Source organism: Theropithecus gelada, chromosome 5 (genome assembly GCF_003255815.1).
Source record: "Theropithecus gelada isolate Dixy chromosome 5, Tgel_1.0, whole genome shotgun sequence".
NCBI classification, from domain to species: Eukaryota; Metazoa; Chordata; class Mammalia; order Primates; family Cercopithecidae; genus Theropithecus; species Theropithecus gelada.
Window position 1 is genome coordinate 19,879,731 of NC_037672.1, and position 16,276 is coordinate 19,896,006.

At 40.3% G+C, this 16,276-nt stretch overlaps 1 protein-coding gene across 6 annotated transcripts in view; it reads right to left on the reverse strand.

The window, feature by feature from the left end:
- Positions 1-16,276, reverse strand: part of KCNIP4 (potassium voltage-gated channel interacting protein 4) — a 1,213,657-nt gene that overhangs the window by 264,271 nt on the left and 933,110 nt on the right. The gene's annotated exons all lie outside the window — the stretch shown is intronic.

The window sequence follows — 16,276 nt, forward strand, 5'->3', positions numbered from 1 at the left end:
ATTATGGGGATTACAATTCAAGATGAGATTTTGGGTGGGAACACAGCCAAACCAAATCAAGATTATATGGAAAGAACATTTCATATAGTTCCCCATCTCCTCCCCAAATAATTCCAAATTGCCATGTTTATCCATGTGCTTTCTCCTCTCTTCCTCCTTTTCTCCCTCTACTCCACCCCACATACAATTATCACCAGGATGATTTTCCTTATCTATGAGATTAGAATGGGTGAAGTCTCAATGACTTGGAAGTCCCCTTTGCACCAACCTTAGATTCCCTGCACATTCTCAATGGATGATGAACAAAGGAAGCACAGAGTAGGCTGAGCATGGTGGCTCATACCTGTAATCCCAGCACTTTGGGAGGCCAAGGCAGGTGGATCACCTGAAGTCAGTAGTTCAAGACCAGCCTGGCCAACATAGTGAAACCCTGTCTCTACTAAAAACACAAAAATCAGCTGGGCGTGGTGGCGGGCACCTGTGATCCTGGCTACTCTGGAGGCTGAGGCAGGAGAATCGCTTGAACGCAGAGGGGTGGAGGTTGCAGCGAGCCGAGATTGTGCCACTGCACTCCAGTCTGGGTGACACAGTGCGATTCCATTTCAAAAAAGAAAAAGAAAAAAGAAAAAGAAAAAGAAAAAGAAAAAAGAGATAGCACAGAACAAATGTTTAGAGAATGCCTACTAGAATACAGGGCATGGGTCATGGAAGGACTTCACTCTCTAAGTGCTAGCTATATGAGGTCGTGGCACAGGACTGGCAGCCAGATGTGTAGCCTGGTTTTTGGACCGTTAGTCCAGTTCTCCTTCCACTGTGACAGGGTGTGAAGATGTCTGCATAATAGCTAAGTTACAAGCAAGAAGGGACTATGCACTATAGAAGAGATTTCTTATAGTGAGAAGATCAGGAAAATCCCAAAGAGAAGACATATGAACTGGCCATGAAGGCCAGGATTAATATTACCTGTGTCCATATTACTGTTCATGAATGCAGACTCTTGATAGTGCTTCCTGAATCAGAAGTATCTATGAATAGCTTCCAAGATTCATTGTAACCCAGCAATCAGTGAAGCTAGTGGTCACATCCCAATAAATCACTTTGACAAAAGGGACTAAGCCTTATTAATAGAAGTAGAGAAAGAAGAAAAGTTTCCCCTACCTCAGCTTCAAATGCAGAGGCCCAGAGAACTGGAAACAAAATCATTCTTCTGAGGATAATGTTTCCTAGAACTCACTGTCAGTGTTGCAGCTTATCTGCCTGAGATTGCTTATTTTCTGTTATTGTACCCATTACTATAATGCTGAAATCAGTTTGTATTTGTTTCCCGTTGCTGCTATAGTAAATTACCACAAGCCTGGTGGCTAAAAAGGACACAAATTTATTACGTTAGAGTTCTGGAGGTCAGAGGTTTGAAATGGTTCTCATTGGGCTTAAATCAAAGTGTTGGCAAGACCATGTTCCTATTGGAGGATCTAGGAGGGAATCAATTTTCTTGCCTTTTCCAGCTTCTAGAGGCTGCCTGCTTATCTTGGCTTGTGGCCCCTTCCATTGTTAGTGCCAGCAATGACCAGTTGAGTCTTTCTCACATTCCATTGCTCTGACACTGACCCATCTACCTCCTCTTTCCTTTATCCTTGTGATTACATTGGGCCCACTTAAAAAATCCATGATACTATTCTTATTTTAGGGTCATCTGATGAGCAACCTTAATTTCATTTGCAATACTGATTACATTGTGTCACATAACCCAAAACAACATAAATGTATTATTTCACAATTCCTGGGTTTAGGATATGGACATCTTTGGGGTTTTTTATTCTGCCTGCCATATAGATGTAATATATTAGTTATTTTTAACAGGAAATACTCTTTAAATAAGAAGAAAAAAGAACGTAAACTGAAGCTCACGAAAATAGAGTCCACTTTGTTAGGAACAAACCAGTTGAGGTAAGTGCACGTGAGTGTGAGAATGAGTGTGTGTGTTTCATTTTTAACGTACAGAAAAAGAACTTTGTCTTTGAGAAGGAAAGGGCAGCTTTAATTAGCATTCCTATTTCTGAACTAATTGTCACAGACAAAGGACTCTTAGGAATGTACATTTCAAAATATTTAAAAGGGAACACTAAACAATTTAGAATTATAAACTAATGATCAGACCGAGGGACACTCTCCTTTCATTTTAGTGGTCAGAAACAATTAGGTGCAAGCCCAGACATGAACTAGGAGTTACAGGGATGGAACCCTGCAGCACCCAGAATTGGGATGTGTTCTTCCCACAAAGAAATTTCCTGAAGAATTACAAAAGAAAATGGAGGAGGAACTACTGCATAAGTAGACAAAAGGCATTCACATGTCGTCAGTCCCATCAGCTAATTCAGCCTTTAAGAAGGATGGATAAAACCAAAAATGAACTAAACTCTTCAGCTACTGAATTGTTCATTTTCAGTTCAAGTGTGCAATGCTCTGAACATGAGAAAGCCATAGAGCCTGACTTTCCAAGACTGTTCATGGTAGCAATTAAACTCTAGGAAATGAGGGGCTTTATCCTTTGAAGATCCACAAGACACTTTCTCCTAACACTGCCTTTAAATGTGCTTGCATCTTATACATTTCAGTTAAAAATCAGCTCTAATACCTTCTGAATGTCTACATTTATTCATGATTTTCCCGGAGTAAGTTTATCTATATTTACACTTTTACAGGCTTTCTCTCACTTGTTCTTTACAGTAGGCCATTTTAAAAATGAGAAAACTGAGACTAAAAAGGTTTGCATGATCTGAGATCAAAAATAGCTGCAAAACAGGGTTTTAAAAACAGGTATTCTGGCTTCATGCCAATTTTCGATTTTTTTTTTTTTGTTTTCTAGTCTTACAGAGATCTTTTCTCTGTTGGGTGCTGTGGAAAGTGCTTTACATCAGTGACTTATAAAATGGGGATAATAAAAGCACCTATCTCACAGTGCTGTCAGGGGCAATGAATGGGTTAATGTAGTTAAAGCATTCAGAGCAGGCACAAAGCAAACACTCTGTTTCTCTCTGTTTCTAAGAGTAATTATAATATTTTAGTAGCCATCTCTGAGGCCTGTCGATTATTATGCCCATTTGACAAATAAACTGTGATCCAGAATGGTTAAGACACTTGTTACAAAGGTGGTAGGTGAGCCTGGAACTCAGTCTTGCTGTGAGAACCCATTCCCATTTGCACAAGCCACACTCACTTTGCCTTTCTGGTTTCAAAGAACCACTCTCAGTCACTCAGTTAGTTCTTGGCTTCCAAAGAAGGCAGAGCCTAAACTAACTGAGCTGTATTATTATACTTAACCCATTTGACAAGATCCTCAGATTTCAGATGCCATCGATCGGTAATCTCTTCTTTATTTGAGGACTTTGATCTTTGCATAATTTCCACCTCACTGCATTTGTGCAAAAAAACGTTAACACCGGTTATGCACCATGCAAAATACGCCAGGGACTGTGGGGCATGAAGGGTGTGAAGAAGCTTACAGCCCAGAAGAAAAGGGAAGGAATGCATGTAAGTTACTAAATCCAAGGAAAAACATAGTGTCCATGAGAAAATGTGTTTAAAGTGTGGTAGGATTTCAGAGGCAGGAGAGGAGCAAGAAAGTGGAAGGGTTGATGTTAATCAGGGAATGTTGCATGCAGTCTGAGCTTGACCATGAGTGGCAGCTCAATCATTAATGAGTCAATCAACAACACTTATGTCTGCTCAGTGCTAGAATAGGCAAGATCCCCAAATACAATCCAATCAACAAATCCTATTGGTTCCACCTCCAAAGTACATTCTGTATCTGACCAATTCTCACCAACCCTGCTAACATAGTCCTAGGCCCAAGCCACCATTCAGCAAACTCCAGTCTAATTTTGTTACTTTTGCTCTCACACCCCTAAGATCTATTTTTACACAGCAGTCAGATTACAGAGCATATCTTTCATATAATTTCCCTGCTTACAGCCCCTCAATAGCTGTCCATTATATTCGGGATAACATTCAAACTCCTCACTGTGTTTTGGGTCCTCTTTGATCTCAGTTCAGACCAATTTAATCCTGTCCCACACCTCCTCATCACATTTATCTGCCCACATAGTTTTTCAATTCATTAAATAAACTAAGACTATTCCTGCCTCTGGTCTTTGTACTTTGTGATCCCCATGTGACATTCTTTACCCCAAGACTGTCCCCTTATTTCTTAGACTGTCTCCTTATTCTTTTCTCTTTCTTGCCACTCACTTCTAAGCTCAAATGCTGTCTTCTCAGAGAAGCCTTTCCTGATCACTCTATCAGAAGGATTCTGTGTTTTTGTCGCCACTCCCTGGTTACTCTTGATCAAATTGCTGTTTTTTATTTAATTTTCTCCATAACACTCACCAACCTCCCTGAACCTATTTTTTTACACGCCTCTTAGCACGTTCATTTCCTATCCCATCCCACTTGTGTGTAGATGCTCCTCACATGCGGGCCCTTTACCGATCTCATTCATCTCACTGTCTCCAGGAGCTAGGAGAGAGGTTGTCAGTTACAGGCTTTGTATAATGATTTGTTGAATGAATGATGGCATAAGACAGGGTTCTTTCCTCATGCAGGCATTTGAATCTCATGAACTGCATCAGCAAAGTCATAATCAGAGACTGGCAAGTAACTTTATTAAGTAGTGTAGTGGGTTCAAGAGGGAATTCATTAGACTAGGATGGGGGGAAAACTATGAAGACCTGCAAATATCTATAAGAGAGTGGAATGAGGAAGATTTAATGATCGTTTCAGGCAGTTGATAGGCATGATCTTAGCAGTGTCTGGTCCGTTTCATCTGGTAATAGTGAAAATAAAAGCAACCACAACCATGAAAGAAAAGAAAAGAAACAAGAGACAGGAAAACCAGTGAGTAGGTTATTGTAATGGTCTAAGCCAGACGTCCTATCAGTGGGCAGAAAGGGATTGGACACAGAAACCAGCAAAGCTGCAAAGCTGAACCCAGCAGAGCATAGTAGCCTATGTGAAGCAGAGGCTGAGGAGAGGAGGCATCAAAGGTGATCTTAACTGATTATGAAACATGTTGGACTTATTCCTCAACATATCACTGGCTCTGACTAGTGAAAGAATTAAAAGGTATCGTAAGGAATCTGGGATAACTCATTAACACGAAGAAAAAACTGCACAACCAAAACTTAGGAAGGGCTGGGAAAGGGGACGCTGTGAGTGACCTGCAGAAGGAGCTTGCTGACCCCTAGCTGAGAGGGCTGCCCTTAGCATGCTTCTCTCCAGGTGTTCTTGACCATGGCATCTACCCGAATCCCAATCTTCAAGTTTCAAACATCAACGAGGAAGATCCTGTATGTAGGTCAGACGAATGCTGCTGGATCAGTCTGTTATTGTCTGGATCAATGTGTTATTGCCAACTACAAAAGAGCACAAGGGACCCACTCCTAATGACTGAGGTCCTTTTAGGACAAAGAAAACTCTTGAAAGGCCATACAACTGCTTCAAGTCACCTCAGGTGAAATTGGAAACAGGAACGTGTAGGGAGGTGAAGGTAATTGAACTTTTGATAAAGTTGTGTTTGAGAAACCATCAGGTAATCCAGGTAGAGCTGCTGAGCTGATAACTTAAAATGTGGAGCTATGCCTTGGGAGAAGGGCCAGAGCGAGAGGGAAGATAATCTGGGATTCATCCACATAAAGGAGATAATTGAAGTGACAGTAGTAAATGAGGTATTCAGGGAAGAGAGAGAGAAAGAGAAAAGAGCAAAGAATCAAACTTCTAGGAGCAAGGGGAGCCAAGAGTGCCAGAGCAGGATTAGTAAGTGAGATCTAAGGAGACCCTAGAAAGTAATGTTTCATGGGAGTCAAGAGAGGATAGAGCTTCAGAGAAGCTGGATCATCGGGTTCACTGTAGCAGCCCCATCAATCTCAAGTGAAAGTTTGGTCCTAGCACCAATTAGCCTTAGGCAAGTGTGTGTGCAGGGGGAATTTCTATGTGTGTGTACATGCCCAGAGGCCTGAAGGGCAGGGGTGGAATGTAAATGTAATGGTTAAAGGGATTTTCAACCATAACATGTAATCTACAATAAAAGTCTATAGCCACACTATTGATTACTTTATCAGGGAAAACTCTCATAAGGCAACTAGACTTTGCTTTTACATTATTTTGACATGGTTCATGAATAGATCAGAGAAAGTAGATCTGAGGTCCGTTGGTCTACCGAAGTTGTCTTCAAGTCTGAAAGAATGAAGGGCTGATTTAATTCACATCTCATTTCTTTTAATAGTCTGACTTAAAAATAAGAAAACACTTGTCTTTTCATCTGTGACAGAAGATGAGGACAGGGTCATAGATCTGAATAAGGATAATAGCTCTTTGCAAAGATGTACCCCAAATGGAAGATGACTCAATGTCTTGACACTAGTGAGAATAAATTGCACAGTCGGTGCACTTAATCTTAAAGTTCTTATGCTTTTTTATTCAATCCAGGTCAATTCAACAAGTATTATTGAGCATCCAGTAAGTGCCCAACATTGATGCAGGAGCTGGGAATATGATAGGTACAAATGAGCCAGCTCTTGCTTTCTTGGAGCCTACAGTCAAATGGGAAATGCAGAAAAATAAAGAGGCAGTCGTTAAATATCGTAGTGAGAGCAAAGGTGGTTCATCATGGGAGCTCATTTCACAGACACTTAACTTACCCTTGATTCTAGACAGGTTTTCTGACAAAAATACATCATCTGAGCAGAGATCTTAAGCATAAGCAGGGTCAGACAAAGATAGGAAAAATCTGTTACTTATAGAGCAAACAGTTTCAACAGCTTGGAACCTAGAGGGAGATCACACTTCATCTTAGACATAGGCAAGAGCTCAGTTTCCTGAGTGAGTGTGTTTGGGTAGGAACAACATAAAGTTGATGAATTAGACAGGAATAAGTCATATTTCAAGATACAGGGCTATTAACGTAAATAGGACACAGATCACGAAGGATCTTTAGTGCACCCAAAAAGCAGTTTTTTGCTTTTTGTTTTTTTAATCTTGAGAGCATGAGGGAACCACTAAGAGGTTGTAATCTGAGGCACACATCATCAAATATGTCCTTCAGAATGATCACCATGGTTTCTGTGTGGACAAGTGATTGGGGCCTTGGGGGAGAGGGTGGCTGGTCTAAAGGTAAAGGGACTAATTAAGAGGCTGTTCCAGAAATTCAGGAAGAGATGACTTAGGAATGTGGCAAACTGACTGGATAGACTTGGATGGATGTGACAGATACAGATGTGATGAAGTCTATAGATACTGAAAGCCAATGAACCACTAGGCCTGGAGAGGAAAAGAGTACAAGATGATATTCAAGTTTTCAGAAAAAAAATTATCATTTCTAGCTGAAAATTAAGAGGTTATTTGCAAAACTAATTACAGTATAAAAGACTAACAAAGTGTGCAAAGATTTGAAGCAAGAAGGAAATAGAACATGCACGTCACAACTTAGAATTTTCTGGTAGAGGCAACTTGATCTTCCCAGAGTATTCATCTCCATGTTTGGGACATCCAGTCATTGCCAAGGAATAGAGAACAAAAAGAATTGAGAATATGTGCCATGTGAGTATTTGTTCATGACCATTTAAAATCAGATGCTTCTGCAGTGTAGACCCTTCCTATGTCCCTTGTCTTAGAATGGTAAATTTTCCAGGTAGGCGTAAACCATCGATTCCAGCAGGTGCCAAGCAGAAGGATCTGCAGCTAACATGCAAATCATTAGCAAATGTATTTGGCTAATTCTCAGTTCTACTGCCAACTCCAGACCAAAGCCACCATCCTCTCCTTCATGACTCCTCTAATAGGTCATCTCAGCTGCTGCCCTTGCCTCCCCATATTCTATTCTACAGAAAAAAAAAAGAGTAAACATTTTAAAGCATAGCTCAAGTCATGTGACTCCTCTGCTTCAAACCTTCCAATAGCTTTTAAGAAAAAAAAAAGAAAAAACAAGGTGGCTCACACCTGTAATCCCAACAGTTTGGGAGGCTGAGGCAGGCAGATCGCTTGAGTACAGGAGTTTGAGACCAGCCTGGCCAACATGGTGGGACCCTGTCTCTACTAAAAACACAAAAATTAGCCGGGTGTGGTGGCGCATGCCTGTAATCCCAGCTACTAGGCAGGCTAAGGCAGGAGAATTGCTTGAACCTGGGAGGTAGAGGTTGCAGTGAGCCAAGATTGTGCCATTGCACTCTAGCCTGTGTGAAAAGAGCATAACTTCATCTAAAAAAAAAAAAAAAAAAAGATAAAAGCCCATTCAAAATGGGATGTGCGCCTTTCATGATAACTCTTTGATTTTTATCTCTCACTATGCACGTCTTACTCCAGCCACAGGGGACTCCGCTATGTGCCTTGATCATACAGACACGCTTCTATCTCAGGGATTCAGCACTTGTGGTTTCCTCTTCCTAGACCTCAGTAAGTCCAGCAGCGACCTTCTCCCGAATTACATGCTTCCACTCCCAGTTCTTACTCACCTCTTCCAAACCCTTTTATACTTTTTAGCAATTATCACTATCATATAAACTACATATTGTTTTTATTTATCTTGTTTTTCCCACTGGGCTCTAAACACCATTAGGCAGAATTTTTATCAGCTTTATTCACGATTCCCAGTACTGAGAACAGATTTGACTTGTAGAAGGAGGTAGATAAAGAGTGAATGAATGTTGCTGAAATATCTACTGAAAGCAACAAACATTGACCTTCATGAGTACACGTGGTTTCCCCTTAGTTAACATACATAGATAGAATACATCACCCCTAAATATTTTGTATTGCTATGTTAATAGAGAAAAAAGTTCAATTTCCCCTTGGGAGAAAACACGATGAAATTGCTTCATTAATTGCTTATGAAGAAACTGAAAATGTAATAAGTAACTAAAGTTCTAAAAAAGTTTGACAACAAAACCCCTTGAACCTGCCCTCCAAGGCAGGTGGGTCCTGAAATGGAAAGCTCCTTACGTTTATTTCTTTACGTTTATTTGGGTGATAAGATAGATTTGGCCAGTTCATTTTGGATTTGAACTGGGTGAGGATGAAGTGCCCTGCATAATTGAGGAAGATGGGATTTCAAGTGGCCTACCTCCTCCTGTTTCCTGGGTGGAGCTGACTTGGTTCTATGGATGAAAAAAGGGATAAAAATGAAGAAACAGGAACCAGAGAATGTACTCTCCTTAAGCAATGACAACAGTAATTTATTGAGTGCCTACTCTGTTAAAGATACGGTAGCAGAGTTCTCACATATATTATCCCACTTAACTGTCGCAAGGACTCTGTTAGGTGTATATTATCTGGACTTTGCAGATAAGGAAATTGAGAGAAGTTTGAAGTGCTTTTGGTTTTGCACACAATTTATGGGTGCTGGAATTGAATCTAATCTGACTGCTGTAAGACCCTCTTTCTCCATGAAGTCATGCTTATTTGTTCTTGGACCCTCTCTTTCCTTCTCACCACAAAGTAGAAGGCATTTTTCTTCAGAAATAACTTTAAGAACAATAATTTTGTTTCCAGGTACGTTCATTAAAACCCTTTGTAACCTATAATACAGTTGAAAGAGCAAGACTGTTTCTATGGAAATGTGAGCTGGGAGCTTTAAACTGCAGACTTAACAAATGAACTTTGGTGATATAATCTGTTTCCCTCTTCTCAGAGGAGATAGATAGACAGCACTGTTCAATTACTCAAACTCATTCTGTGTTTCCTCTTTCCAGATAGCGTTTAGCTCTGTTTTATTTTTTCCCACCATTGAAGTACAAAAGCTGCCTGGTTTTTCCCTGCACAAAGTAAATGATGAGCCTAGAGCCAATTTCTCATCTCAGACGCTGCAGTTTTCAATGTGCATTCTGAAAGCTTTGAATATGACTATAAACACATCAACCAAAACAAACTGTAATTTTTATAAAATAAGCCTCAGAGTATGTTTTGCTGAAGCTTAACACCTTTTGTCTAAGAGAAAAAGCAGAAAAGGCAGTAAGAGGAGAACACTCGTACTCCATTCATTGGCAGTGCTGAATCCCATACAAAATCTGGTAGGGCATAATCAACACATATGGCCTCATCTTTCTTTGCCACTTCCCAAGAGTGAGGTGTTTAAGAAAGCTGAGAACTCTTCCTGGCCAATTCAGAACGGGGTTGTCTGCAGCAATGCTATTGGAAGTGTGGCATCAGCAATACGTGGGAGAGTGTTAAAAATGCAAATTCTTGGGCCCACCCCAGACCTACTCAATCAGAATCTCTGGGGTGGGTGCAGCAACCTGTTTTACAAGTACTCTAGATGATTGCGATGCAAGCTCAAGTTTGGGAAGCATACACTAAAGGGAAGGAATTCCACCTGAGCCCAGAACAATGGGATTCAGGTCACTGGAACATCAACTGACAGAGAATTATTTTGAGATAGGTCCTTTAACCTCTCTGGCTTTTGTGTTTCTTGTCTATAAAATAGAGAAATTGAACCATTTTAATCCTGGATCGCACCTTAACCTATTATCAGAGCATATCATGGTTACCCAACACTGGTATAAACATCCCTCGCATAATGAAAAATTTGAGTATCATTTTCTGACTGCTCTTATTTCTTCTAGCTACTGTACTAATGACAATCACAGCAAAAACATCATGGGAGGGCCTCCTGGGTTCGTGTACCATTTCCCCAAGTTTAACACGTTTGATCTGCTGACGTCCTCTAGTAGTAATATCTCCAGTTTAGTACTGAGAGACTTATGTCACTTCCTGAAGGTCACAAAGAAAGTAAATTACAGGGCTGAAATTTGAACCCAGGTCTGATTTCAAAATCTGCTCCTTCCTTTCTACCAAAGTCGATCTTCCTGGAACTGGTAACTTTCATTAATGAAAGGAAGAAAAACAAAACAAAACAAAACAAAACACCACAATCCACAAGGTGGGGCTAAGCAGACCTCATTTCTGTGAACAGTGTGATTCCTTTAAGTGTGTAAAGCAATTACTTTGAATACATTTAACACACATATTGATTTCATATAAAAGCCACTTTACCTAAGAGTGATCAATAAACAACAAAGCTTGCTTGTAGTTGTACTAAACTGCTGACTTATTGACAACTCTGAGATATTTTGTCCCTGGTGAAAAGACAAAAAATAGAAACTGGAGAGAACTTTGGAAAGCTTCTACCTTAATGAGGTTACCATAGACAAAAGGAAATTTAGAACTGGAGAGGTCTAGCAATTTATTTAAGGTCACACAACTGGTTAATGGCAAAAATATGGTCAGAATGTAGCTTACTGCCCACCTGAGTTGGTGTTATTGCTGATGTTATTTTATTAAATGAAACTGGATATTGTTTTTTTTCAGAGCGGGCACAAATTCATATATCCATCTTCAGAGGAAGCTTATAAAGAAGTGTGGTAGTGCAGATTCTTCAATGGTAAGCCAGAATTACTCACACCAATAAAGTTAAGATGCTAATTCCGGGCAGAGGCAAGAGCCTAAAGCAAAGGTATGGGGGTCCAGAATCACATGATGTGTTTGAGGAACTATCAGAAATTCCATATTACTGAAAAATGAATACGTACAAATCAGGAAGCAGTTGGAAATGAGCCTGGAGAGGTATGGAATATTGAGGTTACGAAGGACTGCATATGTCATCTCAAGGCATTTGATGTTCACAAGGAGTTGCTAAAGAATTGATGCAAGAGAATGGCACAAATAGATTTGTATCTTAGCTTGCTTTGACTATAGTATGAATTTAAGGGGTGAGGAAAGGAGGAAGATACAACATCCAAGACTAAAAATAGTGAGATGAGTTGGGCTTATAATATTCCAGGCAGCAAATGGTAAAGTCTGTGCAATGTCAATTTTACAAGCAATTAAGTAGAAGAGGAAGACTCAAAAGATTTTTTGAGAGGTAAAATGATCACAACTCAGTGCTTGATTCAATGAGAAAGGAGAGAGTATATGGGCGACTCCCAAATTTCTACCTTGGACAATTGATGGACGGTAATGAGATAGGAAGACCAAAGAGGAATACATTGGGCCAAGTGCAAATAGTACAACTAGTATTGAGTTCGCTGTATCCCTGCACCATCGCTGTCAAGATATCCTGGAGAGACAGTCCACACAGAGGCGATGGTGCACACCATTGCAATGTGTGAGACTCCCCTAGGCAAAAGAGTAACACAGTCAAGGTGAGAGTTCTGGAGAATGTTACAGAAGAGGAGGCACCTACCACAATTACTGTGGGAGAGAACAAAGGAGTTGGAAGCAGAGAGGGAATGCCTTGTGTCAAAAGCCAAAAATAATTTTCTTTTTCACACTTCATGAATTATAATTAGCTTCAAATGCATAGAGTTCCACGGAAGTTAAAAGTGACTTCGTTTTTGCAATATGGGTGTCACTGGTACAGAAGATCAGTAAGGATGGAAACGCAATCACGTGGAGACGTGTGTTTCTGTTTTATGGGATTAAAAATGTTAAAGGGGAGAGGACAGGACGTAGGAACAGAGTGGTGCAAGCATGACATAAACACATATTGAAGAGCAAGCAGAGAGGAAGAAGTGAATGTAGAGAGAGAGGAGACAAATGATGGAACATCTCTGAATGTGGAGGGACCAATAAGGTATTATTTGGCTTTGGCTTAGAAAAACTTAAACTCATGTGAATAACAAAAGTATAGACCTTTTCATATAAAATATTGTACTATTATGGGAGTTAATGCTTATATGACAGCCAGAGGTTCCTTCTAAAAACAAACAAACAAACCAACAAACCCAATGAAAACAGGGGTTCCCAGGTTATAATGTGAGCTGCAGATCAGATGTTTGGAAAGTCCACGAGTTTCCCCTGACATCCACCCGGTCACATGGAGTGGCTCAATACACAGGCAAAGCCAGCCACATGTTTTCCCTGCTTTGGTAATCCAGTTACCTGCTTCTCAAATAATCAGGAGACTATAATCTTTGGCAGTATGGGCATCATGCAGATAAAACTAACAAGTCATCATTGGGGCCTTCTCACTTTTTCCCACTTATTGAAGTGTTTTCTGAATAAATAGCAAAAAGCCTAATCATAGAAAGCTTTAATTGGCTCAATTCTAATGGAGATGATTAAGATAATTTATATTTCATATTTATTTATTAAGTGAACTTCCTTAAAACACAGTATCTATCTACCATTTTTTTCTACATATAACCTGCCTGAGAACTCAGACCAAATGGGTTCCCAAATGATGCTGGACAGTAGGACAAGTTTGATGAATTTCACCATAAATATGGTTTGGCACAACTTTATTTGAAAATAGAATGATAGAATTGAAGAGGCCTCATATCCGGAATGCTTACATAGTTTGAATGCAGAGTGACTTTGGTTATAGCGAAGGAGGAAGGACAGGCCCTCACTTAGGTGTCTCGAATACCTTCTCATTTAATCACAGTAGCATCTCTACCAGGGGAGTATTATCCAATTATTTTTATTTTAAAACATATTCTTTCCCCTGACATTTACATTTTCCTGAAATTGCATGCAAATTTTGGTTGATCTACTCACTAAAAATAGTGTTTATCTTTCCCACTTCATGCCCTTAAAAGTGTTTATATCAATAGGAGAGCAATAGAGAGCCTTAAAATGGAGGCAATCGAGGCATAGAGAGACTATGCATCTCAACAAGGTACACACACCAGAATTAGCAGAGCCAGAATTTGAACTCAGGTCTATCTACTTTGAAAGCTGGTCAAGAGACAATCTTTGCTATGTAGATGAAGGCACTATGCTGGGTCCTGATAAGATAGCGTCTGCCCTTAAGAAACCTGCATGCAGAGGAGAAAATGGACACTAAATAATAAACAAGTAGATAAGAGAAATTTAGATGCTCCATAAATTCTACAAAGGAAGTAAAACAAGAGGTAACATTTGAATTTTTCTTCCAAGAGGTAACATTTGAATTTCTTCCCATTCTTGTAAAATTTGGCAACAGCACATACCATGTAAAAGAGGAGGACTTGCCTAAGCCGTAAGATAGAAAGAAACTTGCTTTTGACCAACTATAAATCAGACATTGCCACTCCTCATTGTAAGCTCTAGGTGTTTCTTTTTAAGGGACCATAATCTACTGGGAGAACAGATAAGTCAAATTATATATGATGTTGTTATACATCAAGAGCTACGATGGAGATGTGTTCAAGATTCTACAGAAGCATGGAAGAATGGAAATTTGCTGTTGGTAGGATGAGTGTTTCAGAGGTAAAGATGGGAGTAAAGTTGATCTTGAAGAAATAGGATTTTGCCCAGGACATGGGGCAGGGAATGGGTAAGTGCAAGCCGTGTCTGGGAGATGTGTCTGTGTCATGTGATGCAGCATAGAGGTCTGATGAAGGACGACATTGGCAGTTGTATTGTCATGGCGGACCTAACTTGGGGTTCAGAATGGGGCATGACAGGGGATGTTCTGAACAAGATGTAGCACCTGGAAATAATTCAGCTTGGCAAGGTCTCACAACAAATTCTTCTCTCTGTTCTTGAGGACAAATGTCACTGACTATACTTCAAGTGAATTTCCTGGCAGTGCCTGGCTGAGTTTCCAAGGTCTCTTGCTGAATAAGGTAGAGGGAATACTGAATCAGTGGTTCTCAGTAGAATCACCAGTAGAACGTAAAATAATATGATTACAAGTTTAAAACATTGAAAAACACTGTTGAACAATTAAAATCAGCAGGTCTGGGAATGGGGTTTGCACATTGGTGGTTTTTTTTGTTTTTTTTTTTGTTTTTTTTTGTTTTTTTTTTTGAGACAGAGTCTCGCTCTGTCGCCCAGGCTGGAGTGCAGTGGCCGGATCTCAGCTCACTGCAAGCTCCGCCTCCCGGGTTTACGCCATTCTCCTGCCTCAGCCTCCCGAGTAGCTGGGACTACAGGCGCCCGCCACCTCGCCCGGCTAAGTTTTCGTATTTTTTAGTAGAGACGGGGTTTCACCATGTCAGCCAGGATGGTCTCGATATCCTGACCTCGTGATCCGCCCGTCTCGGCCTCCCAAAGTGCTGGGATTACAGGCTTGAGCCACCGCGCCCGGCCACATTGGTGGTTTTTAAAGATCTTCAGGTGAATGTAGTGGGCATGGAATGTTGAAAGTCACTATTTCTAGAAGTCTTGGAAGGGAAACTGAGTTTTTCTGAAGGCCTGAGACGCCGTATATGGCAGCAGCTGTACAGAAAGAAGTCATTCAAGAAAAGACAAGGAATTGGCAAGGACTGATCTGAGGACTGGTAGTGTCCATGTTCCAGGGTTTAGAAAAAGTCATTTTTTAAATTGTTGTGTTTACATAGAAGATGTATATATTTATGGACTATATGGGATATTTAATAGACTATTGCCGCCCTGTCATGCTTTCAAAAACTAGATCTTATTCATTCTTTCCAGGTGTTTTTGTATCCGTTAAACCATCTCTACTCTGCCCCCCACCCACCCACCAACTTCCCTTCCCAGTCTCTGGTAGCCATCATTTTACTTTAGAGAAAGTCATTCTGAAAGCAAAGCTACTGAAAGAAATGTAATCATTAGGCAACCAAACTCCGAAGTCTAATGGTGAGATCTGAATTTAATGGCGCTCTAAACACTCCTCAGTAATTATCTCAGAAGAACACAATGGCGCCAAAGGGAAGCCCTGATTTTGAACAGTCCCAAGTGACAGTAAATGAGAAGTAATCTGACTAAGAAACCAATTGAGAGTCATCCCTCGACTTTCTTTTCCATAATGACACCTGAAGCACACTTGTTTATTCTGTAAACCTTAGTTAAACAAACTTACCCTCCAAGACACTGGGGGTTTGCCAGAGAACAGTTAGTTTAATTGGAGCTCATCTGTTTTTGTTCCTAATGAGCCTCCCATTTCATAGCCTGCTCTTAGTCTGAAATAAAATGTCCCCCCGTCTGGGATGATTAAAAACCTGGTTAAGCATACAATATACAGTAGCTGCCAAAATGTTTCCACCAGGCAATACTGCTCAGAACTGAGACCTGCAGGCAGGATTAGAAGAGAGAAATCTGTTGATTTTTCCAGTTCAAAAACAAACAAGCAAACAAATCACGTCCAATTATCTGGGTTATATTTTATTAAAGAATCCACCTGAGAACTGCATTCACTTCTCAAGATTTGCTACCAAACTGTCGCCCCATTCTGTCTTTTAAACACCCCTCCACCCTTTTTGTTCTCTAGTTGGTTTGTCATTTAGAAAGTGTGATAAACAATTTTGGGGAGCCATTAAGTTTTACCAGCGTTTCTGTCTGA